This window comes from Sapajus apella, unplaced genomic scaffold (genome assembly GCF_009761245.1).
Source record: "Sapajus apella isolate SASKATOON/1434 unplaced genomic scaffold, GSC_monkey_1.0 scaffold6, whole genome shotgun sequence".
Classification (NCBI taxonomy): domain Eukaryota; kingdom Metazoa; phylum Chordata; class Mammalia; order Primates; family Cebidae; genus Sapajus; species Sapajus apella.
This window is the reverse complement of record NW_022436946.1, coordinates 41,345,636-41,352,598: the sequence shown is the minus strand read 5'-3', so window position 1 is coordinate 41,352,598 and position 6,963 is coordinate 41,345,636. Positions and strand designations below refer to the sequence as shown.

The following is a 6,963-nucleotide window of genomic DNA, read 5'->3' as shown; positions in this document are numbered from 1 at the left end:
CCTCCCGGGTTCAAGAGATTCTTCTGCCTCAGCCTCTCCCAAGTAGCTGGGATTACAGGGGTGTGCCACCACACCTCGCTAATTTTTGTATTTTTAGTAGAGATGGGGTCTCACCATGTTGGCTAGGCTGGTCTCGAACTCCTGACCTCAGGTGATTTGCCTGCCTTGGCCTCCCAAAATCTGGAATTACAGGTGTGAGCCACCACACCCTGCCTTAATTTCACTATTTTTAAGGTATCTGTTTTTTCCCTTATGGTCTCTGGGCCTATGTTTTATGAAATATTACACTTTAAGATTGTAGAAGTAAATAAATTGGAAGACATTTTATAAATCAACAGCTTATAAAGCTGTTGATAAGAAGGATTACAAGAGAAGCACAATTTGATTTGATGGGTCCTGGTTCCTGAGAAGGTAGATGGGATATGAAATCAAACACTAATACAGGAAGAGGAACTGTTTCCATTTCCATTTGAGGAGGAATGGATGGGTACAGACGTGGATGGGATTACAGTTTCACATAGGAAGTTGAAGGACTTTCAACCCAATGCCTTCTGTTCTCTCTTTACGAAGAAGTAGGAGACATCATCTGAAAGTGATGAGTGAAATGCAGTTTAGCTTAATGGGAACTAAGAAAGTTCTAGAGATTCTTTGCAGAGACACAGTGAACTCACCAGGGAAACAGAATTGTTGACAATATGGAGGGCCTACAGAGAAGGTCCACATTGCATGACTATCAGATTTTTTCTAGCAATCTTTAACAATCTGGGTGAAGTTCATGAGAGGGCGTATATCTTAGTATGAGATTTTTGTATTTTTAGCTATCTTTTTATCATTTATAATTTTATTAGATTATGGTTAGAGTACGTTTGATTTTTTGGAATGTGTTGAAGTTTTCTTTCTGGCTTAGCATATGGACTGTATTTGAAATTGTGCTGCTTGTTCTTGGATGTATTCTTGGTTTATTGGGTTTAGAGTTTATATGGATGTAAATTGCTTGAGCTTACTAATTGTATTGTTCAGATCTTTGAGAGGGGTATGTCAAAGGGTGTGATGTTTCTTTTTTTCATGAATTATAGGTCTGGGTATAAACAGGTATTGGTAAGCACATAATGCTTGCAGTCTTTGGCATGATTATACATGCAGAGGTGAGCAGTGAGGCGGAACTCCCTATGCCGGGCCCTGCACCCAACAGATAAGGAGACAGCAGGTTGGAGAGTTGATAGGGCTTACCCAGGGTCACCTAGCTAATAAATAGCCAGCCAGAATTTATACCCAGATCTTTTGGGTTCAACTCTAATACTCTTCTGCCATATCTCTTTTGCTTGGTGGAGGTAGGTGGTAGGTTATCACTGTCTTCCGACATCATCCTTAAGCTTACGATCTATCCGAACAATCAAAAAGTTGATCCCACTGGATCGTCTTCAAAAGCCCATTAGAGAAACTGTCATCATCCTACTTTACAGACTCCTTAAGATACAGGTAACTTGTGAAAAATCTTACAACTGGTCACTAGAGAAAATTATTTCAGATTTTAAAGTTTGGGTCTAATGTTACATGTGTGTATTTTGGGAGTCCAGGATTATCAGAGTCCTGGCAGAAAACAATTCACAGCAGATGCTTCAATAAAGACCAAATTTAGAGAATACTTAGAGAGGCATGGGCAGGCTTAAGGCAGCAAACAAGAGATGGAAGGCAAAGGAGGAGCCTGGTGAGAGCTGGAGCTCTGGCCTGAGGGATGGACTGTCTGTTGGTCTGGAGGAATGTGGCTCTATTGAGACACAGTTCTGAAGCAGGGAGGGGATGGGAGGGAACGACCCATTCCTTTCTATGCCCTTGCTCCTATTTCCTGCAAGGAATAGATCCCATGGGCTGAATCAGCCAGAAAGGTCAGTCTCTTGGGGTACAGGCAGGAGGGAGAAGGCATTGGGGGAGGGGAGCACATGGAGAATAACCAGCACCGAGAAATAGCACAAGAGTGGAGTTCATGGTCCATGTTACAGCTACCAATGATTTCTGAGACATAGGACAAGTTATAGGGTATTAAATTTAAGGACAGAAATTTAATAGAACAGAAAAATAGTGTTAAGTTCTGAGAAAATGTAAATTAGGAGCATGCAAATGATGTGGGTTCCTAAGGGACAGTCATTTTGAAGAAAATCCCGTAAACCTAATTCTCCTTGAAATCACTACTGTTACAGTGAGGGGTGGGGAGTTGGGGAGGGATAACATGGGGAGAAATGCCAGATATAGGTGATGGGGAGGAAGGCAGCAAACCACATTGCCATATATGTACCTATGCAACAATCTTTCATGTTCTTCACATGTACCCCCAAACCTAAAATGCAATAAAATAAAAATTTAAAAAAAAAATTCAAAAACTTCTTTAGGACCAATTTTACAGCCTTCTGATTAGTCTTACCGTTTTCCATTTGATCCTCTCATCTTTCCCTTAAGACATAGATTTTTAAGCCCCTTAAAATAATTTTAATAATTATTAGAAAACTGAAATTTTTATTAGGAGAATGTTAGCTTGTTTCTCCAAGTAAAAATGCTTGGAGTATCTAATATTGTTTAGATAGACTAAGTCTGTGTCTATTGATTCTCATTAGAAGGGTATTCATTTTGTTTATCAATTTACTTATATTAAAATCTCCATCTTATACAGTATTCATGAGATACAAGGTATTTGTGATCTTAGATGTTTGGGGATCTTTTCTTTCGCACAGTGGTATCTCTTTGTCATCTAAATTATTACTATAAAATATACAGTATGACAGATTATATAGGTAATATATATGTATAATATATATGTATATAGCAGTGTTTGCTAAAGTGCTATGGCTAAAATATATTGAGTTGAGAGGAAAAAATAGAATAGAGGACCCTGAGTGCAACTTTTTCTTTTTTTTTTTGAGACAGAGTCTCACTCTGTTGCCCAGGCTGGAATGCAATGGTGTGATCTCCGCTCACTGCAACCTCTGCCTCCTGGGTTTAAGCGATTCTCCTGCCTCAGCCTCCTCCTGAGTAGCTGGGATTACAGGTGCCCACCACCATGCCTAGCTAATTTTTGTATTTTTAGTAGAGATGGGGTTTCACCATGTTGGCCATGCTGGTCCTGATCTCTTGATCTCAAGTGATCTACCTGCCTGGGCCTCCCAAAGTGCTGGGATTACAGGTATGAGCCACCATGCCCAGCCAACTTCTTCGGTTTTTTAGCAGCATTCAGCTCTCTCCATGCAATCTTTCCCCCATCTTTGTTCATTTCTTTTGCCTGAACTTCATTTATTCAGCCTATTTGCATGTAGCAGTATTAGAATAGGCCTTAAACTATTCCCACAAAATGTATTGCAAAGAATTATGAATTGCTATGACACTCAGTTACCTAATACAAAATGCTGCTTTCAAAAGATTTCAAATACATAGAATATACTTAGACATTATTAGGTTTTATGCAAGTTTTCCAATTTGAAGCTGTTCTAAAATTAAGAGCATAATGCTTTTTCTGGCAAGTTGAAAATAGGATAACCAGTGCATGATAATGGTTCATATAAGCAACAACAACAAAAAAAAACAAGAAAAATTAAGAAGTTTTGGCAGGCATAGAAAACTGTTTTGAGTGGAGATTTAAGAATAGATGGAGAGTTAACATGCAGAGAGACAGCAGGAAGCCATCCAGATGGCAGAGCCAAAGCAAAGAAGATCCTTCTGTCTGGCCTAGACCTTAGTGAGATCTAGAAGGTACGAGCTACATTCAATAGAGAAAGAAAGCCAAAAGGAACAGGAAAGCAAGAGAGGTTTCTGCGGCAGGTTGGAATGAACCCACAAATTATAAAAGAAAAACAGGCCAGGTATGGTGGCTCATGGCTGCAACCCCAGCGCTTTGGGAGGCCCAAGCAGCAGTTTAAGACCAGCCCAGGCAACATAGTGAGACCCCATCTCTGCAGGATAGTTTGTTTGTTTCTTTATTTTTTGAGACAGAATCTCATTCTGTTGCCCAGGCTGGGTGTAGTGGCATGATCTCGGCTTACTGTAATCTCCGCCTCCTGGGTTCAAGTGATTCTCCCACCTGAGCCTCCCAAGTAGCTCAGGTTACAAGCATGCACCACAATGGCCAGCTAATTTTTGTATTTTAAGTAGAGACAGGGTTTCACCATGTTGGCCAGGCTGGTCTTAAACTCCTGACCTCAAGTGAGCTGCCTGCCTTGGCCTCCCAAAGCGCTAGGATTACAGGCATGAGCCATGGTGGATGTAGTGGTGCCCGCCTGCCCCAGCTACATAGGTGGCTGAGGCAAGAGGATTGCTTTGAGTCCAGGAGTTTGAGGCTGCAGTAAGCTACGATCATGCTACTGCACTCCAGCCTGGATGACAGAGTGACACCCTGTCTCTAAAATAAATAAAATAAAATACGACAAAACCAAAAGCATTATGGATGAGACCCTGAAAGCTAGGTTTTGAGAATGTTCTCTGCCAAATTATTGACCACTCTGGTTGATGCTAAGTGGCATAATCTTTGCTTTTTTTCTGTCTTACCCTCCCTTTCTGAATTCACTCTATCCTATCATACCTTGGTTTTTGCACAGATGTTTAGGAAGCGCTGCAGAGTTTTAAGGTTACTCTTCTAAGTGGAACAAAATTCAAGTTGGTTGTATTGGTTGATAATAGCATTAGGTAAGAGAAGTTCCATGTTGCTTTGTTCCCAGAGCCCTCCAGTTTCCAGTTTTGCTCTGGACCTGACTGCCTTCCTGACCTGCAGTGCCACTGTGGTCCTGGAAGCAGGCCTTTCTCTGACAAGCTTTTTTCCCTCCCAGGGGCCCTCTGCATTTCACAGAGCCTACATTTTCTTCTTGCTGAGTGGGAAGTTTTGTTCATACCCTGAATATATGAAAGGGCAATTTTCCATTTCCACACTTGATGAATAGATTGGATAGATAAGTAGGTAATCATTTTTCCTCAATTGAAACAACTTTTTTTTTTTTTTTTTTTTTGAGACGGAGTTTCGCTCTTGTTACCCAGGCTGGAGTGCGATGGCACGATCTCGGCTCACCGCAACCTCCGCCTCCTGGGTTCAGGCAATTCTCCTGCCTCAGCCTCCTGAGTAGCTGGGACTACAGGCACGTGCCACCATGCCCAGCTGATTTTTTGTATTTTTAGTAGAGACGGGGTTTCACCGTGTTGACCAGGATGGTCTTGATCTCTTGACCTCGTGATCCACCCGCCTCGGCCTCCCAAAGTGCTGGGATTACAGGCGTGAGCCACTGCGCCCGGCCGACTTTTTTTTTTTTTTTTTGTAAAGATGGGGTCTTGCTTTGTTGCCCAGGTTAGTCTCAAACTCCTGACTTCATGCTATCCTAATGCCTCAGCCTCCCAAACATCATTTATTGAAGAGACAATTTCTTTCTCCTGCTATGCTTTATATAGTTTTAGTACCCTCTCTTATTTTCCCTCAGTATATTATTATATTTTCTTCACTTTTATTTTTATTGATTGAATGAGTGAGAGAGGGTCTTGCTCTGTTGCCCAGGCTGGAGTGCAGTGGTGTGATATCAATTCACTGCAATCTCCACCTCCTGGGCTCAAGCAATCCTTCCACCTCAGCCTCCCAAGTAGCTGGGGCTACAGGAGTGTGCCACCATGCCTGGCTGATTTTTGTAATTTTTATAGAGTTGGGGTTTTGCTATGTTGGCCAGGCTGGTCTCAAACTCCTGAGCTCAAACAATCTGCCCACCTTAGCCTCCCAAAGTGCTGGGATTACAGGTGTGAGCCACCATGCCTGGCCCACTTTTATATTTGAGGGGTTTTGTTTGTTTGTTTGTTTGTTTTGCTGTCTAGATAGTCCTCTGTTTCCTTTGAGTTTATTCCCCTCTGTATATTTGTTCTGATATCTGACTTTTATCTTGGAATTTTTTTCCAAGTATCTATTGACCATTGGCACTAACAAGCTGATTGAAGCTCCATCTTGAGAGCTCCAGCTTGGTGACTGGTGTGCTTTACCAGAAGGTAACCTGGTAGGGATCTAAGTCTTTCTTTGGGAGAAGCTCAACCAACCTAAGTGCCTTGGGGCCTTTTTATCTGGTGATCATTCAGTTTCTCCAGAAAAACTCTTCTACTGTACTCTATTAATTGCTGAAGTTGAGCCAAGCTGCCATTGTTTGGGGAGCCCATCTGGGAAAGAACGGAAAGACTACATGGCTAGTAAATGGTAGAGGTGATGTACATTCAAGTTGTGTGATTGTGAACCCCTCGTTTTGGGCCACTGTGGTTATTGCCTCCTGTTTTGAATCCTAAGAGGAGCTTCACAGCATTTTTTTTTTTCTAATTTTCTTTTGTGGTAAATACACACATAAGATTTACCATCTTAATCATTTTTTAAGAGTACAGTTCAGTGGTATTAAATACATTCATAATGTAATGTAAGAATCACTGCAATTTATCTCCAAAACTCTTTTAATCTTGTAAAACTGAAACTCTGAACCCATTAAACAATAATTCCCCATTCCTTCCTCTCTCCAGCCCCTGGCAGCCCCTTTTAGTAGCGTGTGTGTGTGTGTGTGTGTGTGTGTATGTGTATGTGTATGTGTATGTGTATGTGTGACAAATTGAAGCCAGACGCAGTGGCTCACGCCTGTAATCCCAGCACTTTGGGAGGCCGAGGTGGGCGGATCACTTGAGGTCGGGAGTTCGAGACCAGCCTGATCAACATGGTGAAACCCCGTCTCTACTAAAAATACAAAATTAGCTGCCTATAATCCCAGCTACTCAGGAGGCTGAGACAAGAGAATTGCTTGAACCCGGGAGGTGGAGCTTGTGATGAGCCGAGATCATGCCATTGCACTCCAGCCTGGGTAACAAGAGCGAAACTCTGCATCAAAAAGAAAAATTGAGACAGGATCTTGCTCTGTTGCTCGGGCTGGAGTGCAGTGGTGTGAACACGGCCCACTGCAGCCTTGACCTCCTGGGTTCAAG

General features: G+C 42.1%; 1 protein-coding gene across 2 annotated transcripts in view; it reads left to right on the top strand.

Annotated features, from left to right (window-relative positions):
- AFG1L (AFG1 like ATPase) overlaps positions 1 to 6,963 on the top strand; it is a 221,210-nt gene that overhangs the window by 51,291 nt on the left and 162,956 nt on the right. The gene's annotated exons all lie outside the window — the stretch shown is intronic.